The sequence below is a fragment of the Pinus tabuliformis genome, chromosome 8 (genome assembly GCF_031772625.1).
Source record: "Pinus tabuliformis cultivar Carrire ecotype Pingquan chromosome 8, CPIR1, whole genome shotgun sequence".
NCBI lineage: Eukaryota > Viridiplantae > Streptophyta > Pinopsida > Pinales > Pinaceae > Pinus > Pinus tabuliformis.
In genome coordinates, this window is record NC_142294.1 from 1,450,306,041 (window position 1) to 1,450,324,926 (window position 18,886).

General features: G+C 37.3%; 1 pseudogene; it reads right to left on the reverse strand.

The window, feature by feature from the left end:
* Positions 1–14,964: 14,964 nt before the first annotated feature.
* Positions 14,965–15,922, reverse strand: LOC149241191 (17.8 kDa class I heat shock protein pseudogene; annotated as a pseudogene).
* Between the last annotated feature and the right edge of the window lie 2,964 nt (positions 15,923–18,886).

An 18,886-nucleotide genomic window follows, 5' to 3' on the forward strand; every position in this document is an offset into this window, starting at 1 on the left:
GGATGGCAGAGATAAATGGATGTTTTGAACTAAATGGGATGCTTTATTTGGACTGAGATTCAAAGGGGAACTAACTGCACAAGGGGTTGAACTAATCTCTGAAGGTTTTTCCTTATTAACCGTGTTGTGCTCTAAATCTTCAAATTGTAAATATTCAAGAATAACTTTATCCTTCAGAGATGAATTAGATTTCTTAGGCTCACCTGATCTTGATGCCCTTTTCTGTGAAGCTTTCTTCGATTTGACAGTCCTCTCAGGGTCAGGCAATGATCCAGCTGGAAATTTCTGAGGATTTCTTTAAGTGTGTTTCACAAACTGAGCCAGAACTTCAATGTGGAGTCGCCAAATAATGATCTTCCTCCAATGGAGTTGCCAGATAGATGATTACAACCAAAAACTGTGTTCAAACCTTGTCTATCATCAAAGTTTGAAGCTGTGTCGTTCTCCCAGGGAAGCTGAGCTTCGATTCTCCTCTCCCCAACAACGGCGTTAATTAATGTTATCACCCCAAGAAACTCTCCTAGGTTTTATATCAGAGATGCTCGGGAACATTACAAACTCAACAAAATGTTGGAAAAATGGTGGATGAATGAAAGAAATGCTGCATATTCAAGCCAGATAACCACTTCTACTGTGCTTCACCCCGGCATGGGTGAACACCCCTAGACTACAAGGCTTTAGACCACTAATTACTCACAGTTTAAAGAAAATGTGATGATGGAGAACACTGATCACACCAGCAGATGCACAAGACCCTGTGATGGCCAGCTGCAACCAGTTAAACGGTTTGTAAATCTGTTTTCTAATACACAGACAAGAAGACAACTATCTGGCATTAAAAGAACAGAAACCTGTAAACAAATTCAATGATACATGCTAAATCCTAACATAGAGGTGGGATGACATTCCCTCTAATGCTAAACATTAACAGCACATGAATAACTGCAAAACAGGCACATCCTGGAACAAGAAGAAGTGGAAAGTAAGCAATTAACAGCAAAATAAGCTTGTATTAGCTGGAAATGAGGACCAAAAGCTGCAAGTTACACATTAGTTATAGTCTCCAAAAATTGAAGCTTACAACAGAATAACATTCATCAACCTGATTACATCTTGTTTTTCAGTATATATGGAGATTCTTACAAAATTGCTCTGCTGCCCATGTGTGGAGGGGTCATAACTGACCACCAACCGCATTTACAAACTATTATGGGCCTCTGATACATTCTGACTGTTTTAATTAACAAATTTGACATTCTCTGGTACTTTGTTGTACTCCTTGAACAGGTGGAATGTTTCATGAATAAATGTCCATAACTGTTGAAGGTGTTCAACTGCTCGAGGCAGTACTTTCTCGTCCTTGACCGTGCTGTTCTTTGAATGAAGTTGCTGAGGATTAAATGTGCAGATTGCTGGGTCATCGCCTCCTTCCTTTTTCGGCAACAGAGAGCAGTCGGGAGTGATACAGGTAGTATGGCAGGAGCAGGTTGAGCAGAAGAATCAATCTCAACTGTCAGATCCACAGATAAACGGCGGAGATCAATAGATCGGGAGTTAGCGGGCAGGTGAATGTGGGTTGTCGGATCTCGAAAATGAACGGTGGAGATCGCATCGGGAGGAGCTATCGGGAGGTGGACGATCGGGGTTAACGAGGTCCGTTGGATCACCGTCGGGCAGATTCGACGGTGATCGGGGGCGGAATATGCATAATCATTAATGAGCGGGGGTTCGGCAGTATAGCGGCCGGGCGGTTTCCCTGCACTGTTTATCGGGTGCAGTGGTATTCGTACAAGGTGGGTGCGATGCAGTTAAAAGATGATGCGTGGTTGACAGGACGGTGGAGAAAACCACTTTCCCGTGGGCTAACGAACGAGCGGATTATAGAGTGAAGGCTTGCGAACATCGCCGGATGATGAGGCAGGATCATCGGACGGCCGAGAATGAACGCACATATTTGGAGTTTTATGTGATAGGCGAGGGGTGGGCCTGGGCTTTATTAAAGCTTAGGGTTATGGAATTTATTATATGCGCGAGACTATAAAAGCTATCGGGGCTTATCAAGGGTTATCGAGGTTTATAATATTAAAACACAAAACGCCCAAAAACCTTTTTAAATAAAGTTTAAGCGGTTTAATAATGTTAAAACAAAATATCCTCGAGGTTGGTTAAAAAAGGTTTAGGCGGGGATTTGTAGCGGGGTTATAAGGGAATGATGCACATGTAGGAGAAAGAATACAATGAACTGCTGCAAGCTTCTTTGCATCCAAAACTAGCACTGCCTAACTTTAGCCATCAAATGTTGCAAACTGTAGCAGAGCTAACAGGACACACTTGTAGCTAACAACTGGAGGAACGAGATTTATTCTTCAAGACAGGGAGTAGATGCCACCATCTACAAAAAGCTTGTGGGATCCGTGATGTATTTAATGAATACAAGACCCTACATATGCTATGCAGTTAATTAGTTGAGTTAAGCAATGGTGAAATCTACCAAGTTGTATTGGAAGGAAGAAAATCATGTATTGAGGTACCTCAGAGGTGCAACCGAGTATGGGTTATGGTATAGGAGGACAGAGGGTGTGAAGGTCCAAGGCTTCACCGATGCATATTGGGCAAGGAGTAAAGGAGACAGGAAAAGTACTTCACGTGTTATCGTCAGTGTTGGGTCTACAATTGTTTCCTAGTATAGAAGGAAACAGAGGTTTGTGGCACTTAGCTCAGCAGAGGTTGAATACATGGCTACAAGTCAGCAGCATGTGAGGCCATATGGATGAGGAAAATACTTGTGAGGCTTTTAAGCCAGGGGATGGATTTGATAGTGATTTATTGTGATAATCAAAGTTGTATCAAACTCTTTGAGAATCTAGTATTTCATGACATGTCCAATCACATAGATATCAGGTACCATCACTTGCAGGATTGTGTGTAGAGGAGAATTATGATGCTACAGTACATTCCAACTAAGGAGAAAGATGTAGTATCTTGACAAAGGCATTGCCAAGTGAAAAATTCGAATTCCGTAGGTGCAAGATAGGGATGGTGAAAAATACCTTTCTTGCTAAGAGGGAGTGTTTTCCACATCAACAAGATGATTTGGATGATAGTTAACTTATGTGACATGGAAATTGTCTACTAGTTAGCTCAGTAAATTCGAGTTATAGGCTAGAATTAGAGTTGTGCATGTGATGATTGCTAAAATTTAGCAATCTAGTTCATATATTTTCAATTTGACTCAGTTAACTGAGCTTGAGTCCCTAGTTGAGTCAATTGGGTCAGTTGAGTAGTAGAATTGTTGTTAGCTCAGTGTTCTCTCGGTTAAACTATTCAACAACCTAAAAATAGCCCAAACATGCATGGAATTCAAATATTCTAGATGGAGTGAAGGAAAAGGCACATTGTAATTGTCAATTGTATACTAGTTGAGTGTACAGAGCTTGGCATTGAGTAGGTGAATAATTCCTTGGGAATTGCGCAAGAAAATAGGAGAAAATTCTTATCCCTTAAGAGCTAATTTCCTCCAAAATTGCACAACGAAATAGGAGAAAATTGGGGCCTTGAATTGGCTAAGTTTTGGCCAAAGCAGGACAACTAGTAACATAATAGGTTTACAGTGCAGGGTGTGCTTCAAATTCAAAGAAAGACATTGTAATAGTTTCTCATTCACATATGATAAATGAAACGTAGAAGAGGGGTTTCTCCCAGTTGGGTTCCTTTGTAAATCATTGTGTTCTTGTGGTTTTGATGGTTGCATGTCATTGAATGTGTTTTTAAATTGTGATTTCTATTCCGCAAAATAGTAGAGGAAATTTGTAATCTCTTGATTTCAGTTTGAATTCATTAGTAGTAGTAAATTTCTAGTAATTTTTATAGTCTGCTGAACAAATTTTATTAGGAATTTGTTCATATCTAATAGACCTCGACCCAAAATACCTAACACCTATAGAATATAGGAAAAAAGGAAGGAACTATCTAAAGGCAAGATAGTGGATCGCAAGAGGTTGCTCGAAAAATCGACATTGCATTTACTTCCCAGTTAGCTAGTTTGATAGACTTTTCAGTCACTATAGCATTAACCTAGAGGTTTTATGGGATGTTGGTTGCACCCACTACCTATGCGAGGTTGCATGTGGATGAAAACAACATGCTTTAGAAACACAACTGTTGATTTCATACATGGTCGCAAATGGAAAGGCAAAAGAAGTATTCTAGTTTAATCTAGTGACAAGGTAGTCAGTGTGGAGTAGCATTCTTATTTTAAGTCATTTTTTGTTGGAGGCCTTGTATTTACACTAACATGAAGTAGAGATGGGAATAAAGTTTCCAATTTGCACACTAGACTAGCATAGAGTGACACTACATGAAACAATTTGCACTAGCTACTTCTGGCAGTCCAAAGTGAGGCAAAATAGTCATATCTACATTCTTGCTTTATGAATAACCAATTGCAAAGTCTATTTTTGAGGTGATCTAACTCGTACCTAAGAGCGTAATTATATGCCATCATCATGTTATTTATTTCCTCAATGCATTACCCTTTGGTGTTATTACGCTCCCACAAGAAATGCGGTGCACATCCCAAAGGCGCTAATCCCACGTACATAATTTTTTTGCGTTTGCATTATACATATGTTGCACAATCATAAATATACCCAAATTGCAATTCAATTCAATAGAAATTATAAATACACACAAATTGTTATTCAACTCAACAAGACTAAAATGATTATTGCTAGTATTATCAAGAAACCCTAGATTAGGATAATAACTTACTTCCATACATCCTAAACCATAAACATGAATATTTGTAGGGTAAATGACCTCAACTTCTGGGTTGACGGCATCAACGACCATTCCCATAGTGTAAGGAATGGTGGAAACCACAAACGTTGCACAGGTAGAAGTTAATGTAATCGATGATTCCTATGGGGATATAAATAATGGACTTCGAAATTATTTGTTTTTTTGTTTCTTGCCCTAGGATCAATGATATATGCTCAATCATCTATGTAGCTTCTGTAATATGTTACTTCAACAATATGCTTTGCCCCTATATTTGAATGAATTAAGATAAACAAATTATGTTAGACAAATCACCACTATTTCAATGAAAATTTACAAGAAATATAACTATATTATATAGTTGACTATAGGGGCAATCAATACCTGGTTTGAGTCACTGGGATGCAAAACCCTCGCACATGCAAAAGAAAAATTAACTCATTGCACCATGTTTTCAATTCACCTCGCTTCTGTAGGAAATGACTAAACCAGCAACAAAGCATGAGGCCTGAGTGGTGGTGGGCTCCAGTATTGTAGCAATAATGCTACAACTCCTAGAGCTCCCTATCTCTAATTTTATCAACCCGGTAGTTCGTACAAACTTGGAAGCGATGGTGCTGTATGCACAAGTACTAGCTCTTGTCGCAGCTGTCACTTGGTCAGCTGGCACAAGTCCGCTAGGGCTCAAGCCAACTTCTATATGCTCTCAGAAGAAGCTTTTTAACTGATGGACGAAAGCTAACTCAAAGGAAGTTAATCTACTTGCGAAAAGAAACTGAAAGCCAAAAGGAAACACAAACCCTAGCAAACCCTAGCAAACCCTAATTCTACCAGCTAGTCCTACTGATGCAAAGGAAAGAATGCAAACAACGAAAAGAGATGCCATTACTTCTAGGAAGGTAAAATGCATGTGTCTAAGTTATCACTATCTGAAGAAAACATCTTTTTGTATTTTTGATTAAGTTATAAGAATTGTCATGCATGTGCTTTTAACTAGTTTTCCACTGTGCAGGGATGGATCAAGGGATGAAATGCTTTGGGAAAGGCTGGGATGGTACAGAGAGGGTCTAAGGGATACCTGACATTCTCTCTGAGAGTTTCACAAAGTTTGGATGACATGCAACCGTGTTTATGAACTTCTACAGGAAGTCTGCAGGGGTTTCTACAGGAAAGTCCTGTAAGTCTTCTACAGGATGTTCTGTAATTCTTCTACAGGATGTTTACGAATTGGATTTTTGAGGATGGATGGTTGATGGAAGATGCATGGATGGTTATGGAGGTAGGATGGGGGTCTGAAGTGACCTAGGAACTGATGGATGGAGTGATGAGATGATATGTGGGAGGCTGACTTGGCTTGAAGGTGGTTGAGACAACAATGGGGAAGAAGGTAAGGTTACTTGGCAAAAGAGAAGATGGGAGATGAGGGAACAGACTTGGTGATGGAGGAGCTGATCTGAACGAGGCTCAAATGAACGAGGAGGTGATGAAGGTGCCCTGCATAGTGGTTATTTGATCAAACCAACTACATCTTGCATGCAATCGAAATATCATGTGATCTATCTAACAAGTTAATGAAATCGGTGGACAACAACCTTATTCATGAAAAGAATCACGTACAACCTGTGAACAAAAAATTATCAAAGAGATATAAACGCATGAATAACTCCTACCAATCTATCTTAAACAGAAGAAACTACTTTAACCATCAAAAGCAACCTAAGTAACAAAGCATGAATTAAATCTAAAGAGCAGATTTTTTCTCAAGAACGCAGCAAACACACATAAAGAGAAACAAGGGAGGTACTGGGCGCTTGAGATGGGCCCAACCCCAAGAGCTACAGCCTCCCATGAAATATTTCATCACTCCATCCATCAGTTCCTAGGTCACTTCAGACCCCCATCCTACCTCCATAACCATCCATGCATCTTCCATCAACCATCCATCCTCAAAAATCCAATTCGTAAACATCCTGTAGAAGAATTACAGAACATCCTGTAGAAGACTTCTTGCTTCTTCTTTCTTCTTTTGGATCCGCAAGGTATCCAGTTGCATGGCAAGAAACTGCCTCATATCACTCTTGAAATCTTCGATCTGATTTTCAAATTCATCTTTGGACAAGATATTGCTCCCAACATCTCTACTTGTAGCCATTTGCTCCAGAGGAATGTTTTCTTCTTCTTCCCCCCTAGAGGTTCTTTAAATATGCCTTGATGTCCACCCAGGGGTTCTTTCATCACAGCCATCGAAGAAGAACGTTGGCTGTGTGAAGCAGTGGGGGTGTTGTGCAATCATTTTTCTAACTTATCTCTACTCCTACAAAGCATGAAATGAAATCTTTTTGGTTGTTTTTTTCTTTTTTCTACTTCTACTTGCAAAACTGAAATAGATTGAACTGCAACTAACTGTCTTGCTAAAATGAAAATGCGGAATTGAAATGAAAGCAGGAAATGACTAATTTATTTTGCTCAAATGAAATTGCAGGAATGGAAAGGCTAGTCTACGCTTGCAAAATTGAAATACTAATCTACGCTTGCAGAATTGAAATACTAATCTACGCTTGCAGAATTGAAATGCGGAATTGAAAGGCTATTCTAGGAAAGCAGGAAATGCTAATCTATGAAAGCAGGAAATGCTAATATATGAAAGCAAGAAATGATAATCTACTTTTGCATAAATGAAATTGCATAATGGAAATGAAATAAACTACTTAGCAGAAGGTTGTAGTAGAAAATAGAAGAATAGCAACAATCACCAATACTCTGCCGCTTCCCCGGCAACGGCGCCAAAAAGGTGGTGGGCTCCAGTATTGTAGCAATAATGCTACAACTCCTGGGGCTCCCTATCTCTAATTTTATCAACCCGGTAGTTCGTACAAACTTGGAAGCGACAGTGCTGTATGCACAAGTACTAGCTCTTGTCGCAGCTGTCACTTGGTCAGTTGGCACAAGTCCGCTAGGGCTCAAGCCAACTTCTATATGCTCTTCAGAAGAAGCTTTCTAAATGATGGACGAAGGCTATCTCGAGGGAAATTGATCTACTTTGCAAAAGTGAACTGAAAGCCAACCAAAACATGAAACCCTAGTAAACCCTAATTTGACTAGTTTGACCTCTATGATGCAATAGTGAAAGTGCAAATGTCTAAAAAGGATGCCATTACCTCTAATGATGTGAAATGCATGAACTCAAACTACTTCTATGAAAAAGAACATTGTTTTTGTATTTTTGCTTAAGTGGATGGAGTGATTATGACTTTGTTTCTTATTAGGGTTTGGCTGTGCAGAGGTGGTGCGAAGGGAGAGAAAGCTTGGGAAAGGTCAGGATGGCTAGGGGAGGTCCCAGAGGGTCCCTAGCATCAGTCCACAGAAGTCTACACCGTTCAGATGCTCGGCAACCAAGTGTGCAGGCTTCTACAGGATGTCTGCAGGGGTTTCTACAGGATGTTCAGAGATTTCTACAGGATGTTCTGAAAAGAGGATTTTGGAGCATGGATGGAGGGAAAAAGATGATGGAATGAGTATGGGGGTGAAATAGGGGTGTGAAGAGGTCTAGGACTTGGAGGATGGAGTTGAGGAGAAGGTGTGGATGGCTGGACTTGTTCCAAGAAGACTGGAGTAATGTTGCACAAAAAGATGAGAATCATGGCAAAGTAAGCGAATGAGGTAAATGCAAGGTAAGGGTTCTGAGTGAAGGATGAAACAGGTCGGTTGGATGGGGTATGTGCAGGTAAGGAAGGGTAATAGGTACTCTGCAAGTGGTTTTCCAAACTGAACGAACACACACATATAAAACCTATGACCTAGTTACTTTAATCTAATCTGACCTAACAGCAAAAGGAAATGGATAGAAGTTTATTCGAAATGAAATACGTGAAATGACTCTACAACTAAGCAATCATAAACTGAAGCATGCAATCAAAACTGATATCAAGTTCGACCACTAAAAATCCAACACTATTAATTGCATGGTGAAGCAAAGAATGTGTTTTTGTGGGCAGCAAGGTTACATTGGCCCCAGCTCATGATTCCACTGAAGGGGAGGTGAGATCCAAAGTACTTGGTAGCCTTTTTCTGAATATATTCCCTGTGATTAACATATCAAGTAAATCTGAACATGAAAAGCTATTTTACTCATCAAAAAGACAAACTAAATAACAAAACAAAATAGCAGATTTTATTCTCAGAATGCAGCAAAACACATAAAGATAAACAAGGGAGGTACTGGGCGCTTGAGATGGGCCCAACCCCAAGAGCTACAGCCTCCCAAGAGAGATTTAGAGCTGGTGCAAAGCTGGATTCATCTTTATTAAGCAAGAATGAAGAGTTACATCAAAACTGTCCACAAGGAGAGCTTGAGAATGAGCTGACAGCAAAACTAATCTATTGCATAAAAATCGAACTACAAACTAGCTAACTAATGGCTAAACAAAATGACTAACTAGCTAACAAAAATGACTAACCACTAGCTAACCAAAATAAGGCCCCAAGCCTTCTTATTTATACAATTTGAGGACCCAACAGTCCTCCTAAAAGTTAGGGACTTGGCTGCCCAAGACTTGTAGTTAACAGCAGTCCAACTTGACTTGCTTGGCTGCCCTTGAGCTGATTGATTCGGTGGCCCTTGAACTCCGAGCTGATGGTGGAGAATTCGAGGTAAGGGCTCATAAATGAGGGGGACACCTTCCTACAAATCCTCTAGCTTGTTCTCCCACGAATTTGGCTGCCAAGTGCTCATTAAGACCTTCAAATTTGTCTCCAAGTTGACCAAAAAGGCTACACAAAGCACCCATTAGACTTGTTGGCATAATAACTAACCAAATTCATTCTATTAACATAAAAATAATCAAAAACATGCAATAAACAAATGAGAATGGTGGATCAAGTCGAATTAGGAAGTTGAATGAGCCCAAATAATTGTACATTGTTGGGGCTCATCAAGTGGAGCGATACCTATATCCATTAATGTTCTATAAATAACAAGTGGCCCAACTGTCTGTCTGCGACAGAGAGTTACTTTTTTTTTAAATTTTGACAAAGTCCCTTTCCTTTCCATTTGTCTTTAATATTTCCCAAACCTATTTTCGTCTTAAATTTTTTATTAAGACAATTAAAAGTTTCCTTTCAATTTGTCTTAAATTTTGTGCAAATCTCTTTCTCCTAAATTTTTTATTGAGACAATTAAAATTTAATTTAATTGTCTTAAAAGGCCCCTTCGTGTAGTAGCGATGTTGGAGATGCCAGAGGTTACTACATTTGGCATGACAATATAGATCTCTTTTGGATGTTTAGGAGAAGAAGATGTATTCTATCATATTCACATGTGTTTTGCAACGTTATTGTTAAATATTATTGCCCTATCGACAAAGATAGAGTTGGGACCCAAAATTTGGTGGCCTACAAGTAGTCAACCCATCTCGTAAACAAGTCATTGGGGATGCATAACACTGGGGAAAGATGATGAACCCATCCTCTAAAAAGGTTTTTGAAGATGCATGACACTTGATGAAGGCAAGGATATATTCCAAGTGGAATTTGACTTATGATAAATTTCAATTTTACCAATCATATGATTAGTTTTGGAAAAAAGCTCTATATTAAAAGCATTACAAGTATGTATGTCTTTGACTCTTTTAGAATTGTGTAATTTTTTTGTTGAAATTATTTCTATTTAGTAGTTTCAGTATGTTATGTTTTGTTCAAATAAGGTTTTGTTTATTTTTGTAGCTATTTTTTTTTTGAAAATTCGAAGATATGTTATTAGACATGGAATTGGTCTTGAGGAGTTTTGATATAAATTTTCTTTAAAATCTCATGGACAAGTGACTAAAGAATAAAGTTTCTTTCATAATTTTAAGGGAAAATGGAGTCATGATAGACATGATTAATTTTGGTTGAATATCTAGAATGATGGGGCATTGAGATACACAAGAAGTAATTTAATGGAAATAATGAACTTAAAGACTTTATAATATTGACTATTGTTATGTTAAATTCTTATTTTTGTAGAGCAATTTGGTAGAGGTTTAGCAAGGGATGGTGAAATAAGATGGCAGGGAGAAATATGAACCACAATGGGCCAGAAGAACTAGCTAGGGTACCAGAGGGAAAACCATCACTCCATCTAATGAAAAGTTTATATTAGAAATTATGAGTCAAGATAGTAGCTAGAGGCGAATACTACTTTTGCTTCTTTTGAGACTCAACATGCTAGAGCATGCCTCCCCTCTTCCACCCCTTTTAAAATATGTTTTTTCCCTAGTCGGGTATTTATGTGCATCAAAGAAACAAAACCAAAAGGAATAGTTGGTTTAAAGGCTATTTTGATTTATTCAATTTACAAACTATTATGAACAACAAATTGTCAATGGTTAACCTTGAAAGGGAGCATTCTAATTATGGAGATGTTAATGTAATATTTGATGACATATTAGATGCAACGCAACCACTAGGGGAGAGAAAAAGTAACTACACATAATAGTCATTTTCCATAGCAATATTCATGGTTAATAAAGTTTTTTACATAACCCTAAAAAATTAAAAAAATTAAAAATATAGTCTTAGGAGGTGCTTGTTAATTTTTATACCTATCGTGATAATTAGAGAATTGAAATGATAAAGAAGTTTTTTATGTAAAATCGAAGCAACCCATAATCTTAAATAACAAACTCTTATATTATATACCATGTTCTTTCATCATTGAAATCATAAAAAATCTAAAAATACTCTAAACCAAAAATTAAAAAGGTTGGGGGTAATAATTTTACTACCAAAAATTAAAAAAGTTGGGGGTAATAATTATACTACCAAAAATTAAAAAAATTAGAGGTAATAATTTAACTGGATAAGGAGAACTTCACGAAAAACAAATATATGTTATAAATTAGTGCCTCTTTGACACAAACCAATAACCCAAAAAAAAAAAAATAATAATAATAATAAATAAATAAATAAAAATTCAAATTCAAATTCAAATATTTATTAAATTTAAACCATTTGCAAATTCAAACCACTCAATTTAACATTAAATTTCTATTCAAACAACTCAATTCAACATTAAATTATTATTCTTCTCAGACAAACGAAACTACACAAAAAGTAAATTTCAAACCATTTAATTCAATACTAAATTATAATTATATATCTACATAGAAAGTGTGAACAAATACAATAAGTAAATAACTATAACAAATCATAATGGGAAAATACCAAAAATCACATACATAGCAAAGGAAGAAGAGTTATTGACCACAGATGTCTCTTTAAATAATAAGTAAATTTATATCTTTAACAAGAAACAATCGTAGCAAAGTCATTTTTCACATTTTTCACTTTTGTCAAGAACCCTTCGACCTCAATGGTTATAATGTTTTGTGCGCAGGAAAAATGATGAGGCAAGGATGTGAGAGCACGAAGTGGCATGGAATATGGTGATTTTGAGGTGGTGGGTAACGCTAGAGCAATAGGTAGAAGATGCTTGCATGACTCACATGGTTGTTACAATGTCAAATTCATTTTAAATTGTTATTATAATAATGTGCAATGCAATTAAATTTTTATTTAAAATAATAAATTTTTATTATTTATTTTAATTAACAAATTGTAAAAAAATGAAATTTAATTAATTAATTATGAAAAGCAAATATCATACTTAAAAGAAATTATTTTGGTCATACAACAACATTTAGTTAATGAAAATTAAATTTTTTATTTGTTATTTCTTTTATAAAATAAATTTATATAATATAAAATTTTATTAAAAAAACTTATAAAAATAATTCCACTGTAAATAATAAAATTTAATAAATTTTTAATTGTTATTTTTTTATAAAATAAATTTATATAATATAAAATTTTATTAAAAAAATTTATAAAAATAATTCAACTGGGTATTATGTAAATAATAAAATTTAAAGTTCAAATTTTTAATAGATTAAACTAACTAAAACAAAATATTATAAAATTAATCAAAATAATAAAATTTTATTAAAATAGTGTCAAAAAAAAAAACAAACAAATTCAACAATAATATTTTACAACGGAAGAAGAAAAAAAAAACACTATAATACCTGACCAGCGTAGGGGCTCATAACTTTTTTTAAACTAAATAAATATTTAAAAAAATACATCTAAAATAATACAAATTCAAAACCAGAACGAACAAAAAACATAACCCAAAAGAAAAACATAACAAAGAGATGAACTAATGACCACCTTGAAGTATTTTAAGGCCCGTGCTTTGTTTTGGTTGACTGGGTTGTTTTTTATATTGGACATTCTACTCCAGGGAATTGGGGTTCTTTGACAGGTGGCATCAAATGGTTTATTTATATCTTTGCATGGTTTTGGTCCACTCTACAAAGCATTTATATCTTTGACTTATGTCTCCTATACCAAATCTTGGTCCACTCTACATATGCTTTGGCGGTGATTGGTGCATTTCATTTCTTCTTTGGCAATTGCCGGGGGTCTGGCTCCAGGAGAGCGGTACAATATTTTGCTGATCCCAGATGAAATTGGAGTCCCAGATGCAGGCTGGACCCAATGGGCACATATTTTGCAGATCTGTTCTCACAAAACAGCCTTGTGGATATTTGCCCTAATCCTCTGATCCCGACATGGAAAAATGGAAGAGCATCTCCTTTCAACATTGCCAAAAGACTCCATAGATTTCTCATTCACAATAACTTGATCGAGGTCGCTTTATTAGATCTAAAGTTTCCCCGGCAGTCATTTCGGACCATGCCCCCATTATATTGCAGTGGCGCGAGGAACAGGTGGGATCCGGATTTCCCTTCAAATTTAACCACACTTGGCAGGACGATCCAGGTTTATGCGACCTTGATCCTGAAAACATGGATTGAGACCTGTGTTGACCCTGCTCACATGGATTGAGACCTGTGTTGACCCTGCTCTCTTTGCTAGCGCTCTTTGGGTGGGCAGGCTGAAGTCGTTGAAAATGGCGATCCGAAAATGGATATGGTTAGGTGCTACGGAAGGTAGGAAGATACTTTTAGCTAACATAGATACTTTATCCAGGAGGATAGAATTTGGAGGATGCTGTATCAAAACCATTGAATTCATCGATTGGGCTCTACTGTCCATGAGCTTAGGGTGATCGATTGGGCTCTACTGTCCATGAGCTTAGGGTGGGCTATCTCTGGATGTGGCATTTGGAATGATATCAATGGGGAAAATACCTTAAAAACAGAGACCCTTTCGACTGGATCAAACAGGGTGAAAGACGCGCAAAATTAGCATCATACATTGGCTCAGGCAGGACGTCACTGATTGGAATGGATAGCGTTTATGGAATGGCCGGAGATAAACACCTCCCCAAAGGTATTACTGAACATTTAAACTCTAGAAATATATATTGTTTCTTGCAGATCATGAAAGGTTGGGACCCCCTCGAACTTTTCCCCATTTGGATTCCTTTTCCCCATTTGGATTCTGGAACTCCGTGGTGGTCAGGCAGAAATTTGGGACAGATACATATTCTACTTACACTTAGTTGGCATCACATTTAATGAAGAAGCAGACGCGGTTTTCTGGTATGAAGCCCCTACAGATGGTTATATTTCTGTTAAGGGAATTTACAATCATATTTCTAACATCTTGTAGGGGTAGGGGTTCTGAGGACAAGTGCCGATTTTCAAAAGCGTGGAAATGGGAAAGCACCTCTCTCGGCACAACGAAGTGTCATATAAAATCCGCTTTCCGGAAAATCCCGAAAAAATTTTTTTAGAAAAAAACAAAAATACAAAATGAAAACACACCTTCATTTTCACCCTCATATTTAAAAAAAATAAAACACCAATAAATATGTTAAAAAAAAATTCATTTAAGAATGTTAAAAAAAACAAAAAAGTTCATTTAGAAATGTTTATGCTTCTTAAACCTACGAAGATAAAAAGTGATCATAAAAATAAAAAGTGACCATAAACCTCAACTGAAATATGTTTTTATTCTCAGCTGAAGAGAGCGTAAAGGATAAAAAGTGACCATAAACCTCAAGTGAAACATGTTTTTATTAAAGAGAGCACCAATTTTAAATCATATACATTTGGAAAAACAAAACACATTTTAGAATGATTTTAATATAAAACTCGAATATTGTAAAATTTCTTTCCAAATTCATTATGTAGAGTTCTTCTCATTAGCTATCGCTCGAAATAGAGAAGCCCGTCGAAACATTCAAATGTACAAAACTCTATTAATATGCAATCAAACTGCGGGTGTTTTATCGTTCATATTGTTTGATAGCTCTGAACATGCCAGTTCAAAAATGAAAACCTTTTAGACATCACAGTTAAAAGCCTGAACCTGCGTCTCCTTCTATTAAAGGACATACAACACATACAAGCACATTGTAATAGATGGAACAACCGGGATGACGGAGAACCGCTTCCTACACACATCTACACATTATGTAACCTTCCTCTTCATACCGCGTGAGAGGTCAGCCTGAGATCTCGATGGATTTGGGTTGCGGAGGTTGGGGTTCAGGCTGCTTCGGCACTGTCACTGTCAGCACCCCGTTTTCCATGCTCGCCTTTATCTCTTCCACCTTCACATTCTCCGGCAGCCGGAAACGCCGAAGGAATTTTCCACGCGATCGCTCAATGCGGTGCCATTTGTCGTTCTTGTGCTCTTCTTCTTTGCTGCGCTCACCGCTTATCTGCAGAACTCTTTGGCCCTCTTCCAACTCTATTTTCACCTCTTCCTTCTTCAAACCTGGAAGATCAGCTTTGAAAATGTGCGCCTGTGGCGTTTCCTTCCAGTCGATCTGAGTATTGGCTACCGCAGAAGTTTCCTTTACAAATTGCCCGGATGGCCCCCCTGTGGCCAGATCTGTGAATGCTTGGAAAGGATCCCATACTTCCAAAGAGAAGGGATCGAATGATCTCCTGCCCAAAAAGCTGGGAATTATCGACATTTTCAACTAGTAAATGTAACTGCAATATGCGATTGGAATGAATACAGAAATACAACACTCTGATTTCAGTGTTTCGATTTCAAGATCGATCTCGGATTATACAGAAGAGATGTTAGTTTCTATTTTTATAAGACGAGGAAGAACAGTCTAGTGGACTCCATAAGGCAGGTTCCAGAGGATTCTCAAATTCTCGCAGGATACAGGTGTAAGCTCCAGAGCATTCTGAAAGCAAGATGTCAATTCTCACTTTGCCGTATTATTGTTATTTGAGCTTATCCATCCAGAATCATCTAATGTAATTGTGTATCATTTCTCGAGAACCATCTAGCGTTTCACATTGTTCAAGAAGTATGACCTACGGTCATATGGCGGTCATATGGTATAAGATAAGAAACGATGTGGATATCGGAATTGATGTTCGATGATGCGGAGGTGTAGCTCCTGCCACACAGGGACGGGATTATAAAAAATCACAATCTCCTCCTAAATTTATTTCCAAGTTTAAAAAAGAAAAAAAATATTAATTAAATTGTAATTCTACTATGAAATATATGCAATGTTTTGTTTACGTTTAAATCCACTTTATATCAAGTAACGCGATCAACCCGTGCTGGGTCTTGTAGCCATCGAAAACTACACATGCCACGGTTACTATTGTTTTATTGTGGTGATTGATTCCGTAGATACACATTAGATGTGGTAAAGATAGAGATTTATTTTAATAGAATTTTATATAACATGGTATAAATATAAATATATATTTATATTTATTTTTTTTAATATTATAATAACTTGTAAATGTAAAAGTTTAATTCGGCCTGGAGTATGCCGTAAAACTGTTTCTGCTTGGCTAAGAGCTCGTCTTCCTCGGACGTAAGGAAACAGGTTAACGGCCCAAGACCCAGAGGCATCTGGCAGGAGTGAGAGCCTGCTCCCGATTACGGACCACCAGCAGGGTTATGCCAGGTGGCGTGGTTTTCCTATTTAGCAGTGATGAGTCAAACCCAGCATTCGCGGATAGCAGCCAGAGATGGCTGTCCTCACTGTTGGTTTGACACCTGAGTTGATAGGTTTTACCACCTTCGGAGAAATGTAAAAGTTTAATAAAGCAAAAATTTGAGAGTGTTTTTTAATAGGTATGTACATATTTTAATTAATTAATTAAATTTTATTATTTTTTAGTATATCTTATATTTGGAATTATGTTTGGGCTAATGTGTTTTTTCAAGAGTAATGGGATTAGAGGAAGAGTCCATTATTTTGTAGTTAAAAAGATATTAAATATTAAGGTATTGTGGTTGTTTTTATGTATATATAAGTATGTGATTAATAATGAATATAGGCTCTATAGGGTATAGCAAGAAGGTGACTTTAGGTTAGTTTGTTTATCTATTGTGTCGGGGAGAAAAGGATAAGTCAAGCCCTTCGTGGGAGGAGGATTGGCTTGGGGAAATTGAAGTGTTGGGAGGATCGTCGATCATTTTATAGCTAATTTTAGGTATCCATGTCATCTTTAATGGAATGAATTTGGAAGGAAAATTTGTCATCTTGGCCTTGTATTTCATCTGTTGGGGGTATGCATTGTGTTGGAGAGGAGAGCTCCTAGTACCAGACAATAGCAAAGTGAGGAGGCATTATCATAGTTACAGGTTCCAACTCCTTGGTCATCCCTTGTTCCTTCAATGCTCCTCACTCTATAGCCTTCCTCGAGTCCCTACATGCAGCATTTGTTGTGTTCTTTTGGGTAACTCTTTATTTTATACATATCCCTGTCAATTTCTATTTTCGCTTTATGTCTGAATTCTAGTGTGGACTTAGACGCGTTTATGTTTGGCTTGGGTTGTACTACTATTCTTTCAATTGTACAGGTGTTTTGGTGTCCCTCTGAGACATCGATCCTATTCCTTTGAAGCCCTCAATCCGCTCTAGTTGGTGTCACCCTTCTTCCTGTGGTTTGTTCCTCCTATCCCTATGGTTAACTTTGACCCTCCTGTCTTCTCGACTCCTTAACCTCCATTTGGCTAAGACTTTGCAATGCAGTCACTTTCATGTCTTTGTCATGAACTATCCCTATGTAAACCACAGGGCTAATCTATCTCAGTTAGATATGTACGATGTATCTCAGTTAGATATGCAGCAACAAAAAATACAAAGTAGACATGTTGGGGTGGTCATGGCACCCAGGGATGTAATCGGTCCTAGCAAAAAGCCCAAGAGCCCGCTGCAAACTCCCACTCGCTCACACCCCCTGAAGCTCGAAGCTAGATTCACCATTTGGAATCAATAACAACTAGAGAAAGATAAGTTTTCTTGGACTCTTAAATCCTTGAAGATGTTTCCACCTGGCTTTCTAAACCTAGACACACTGTTATGCAACCAACTCACAAAATAGAAGGGGAGATAAATCAATGACTTCAAAATTAGTCTCTTCAAGAGGGCAACCACCTTTACATTACACAAATGAACAATTCTTCGGTGATACAAATGGCAAGACCTCCTTTCTATATATAAGAGTCTAAGGGGTCACAATATAATAAGAGTGTACATAACAATAATATTGTAAGGGCATAGCAATAACAATAGTGGGTTTATATGGGGCAAAATAATAACAATATGGGGACTACATGGCCACAATAATACAATAAGGGGGTTGCACTAATAACAATAAGGGGCTACACAAGTAGTAGAGGGACCTAACATGCCCCTTTACTTCAAAAAAGTGTTCTCCTTAATGCTTGAGTAGTTCTGGATGCTTTTGTATAAAATTCTCATACTCTCATGTGGAATCTTCAGTGCGTATGTTATTCCACTTGATGAGATACTTTGAAATCAATCGATTTTGTAGCTGTTGGGTTCTTCTTTCCATGATTGCTTCAGGTTCCAATATGATTTTTCCTTCCTTGTCAAGTTTCGGAAAAATATTGTTTGAACTAGGAGCTTGTCACCTCTAACCTTCTTTAAGCATGAAACATGGAAAACTAGGTGCACTTGGGAAGATTCAGGAAGCTCCAATTTGTATTCCATAGTACCAATCTTTTGCAACACCTTGTAAGGACCATAGTACTTTGGTGATAATTTATTATCCTTCTTAGCTTGCTTGAGAGACATTTGTTTATATGGTTGTAGCCGTAAAAATACCCAGTCACCTACATCAAAACTTCTTTCACTGCGATG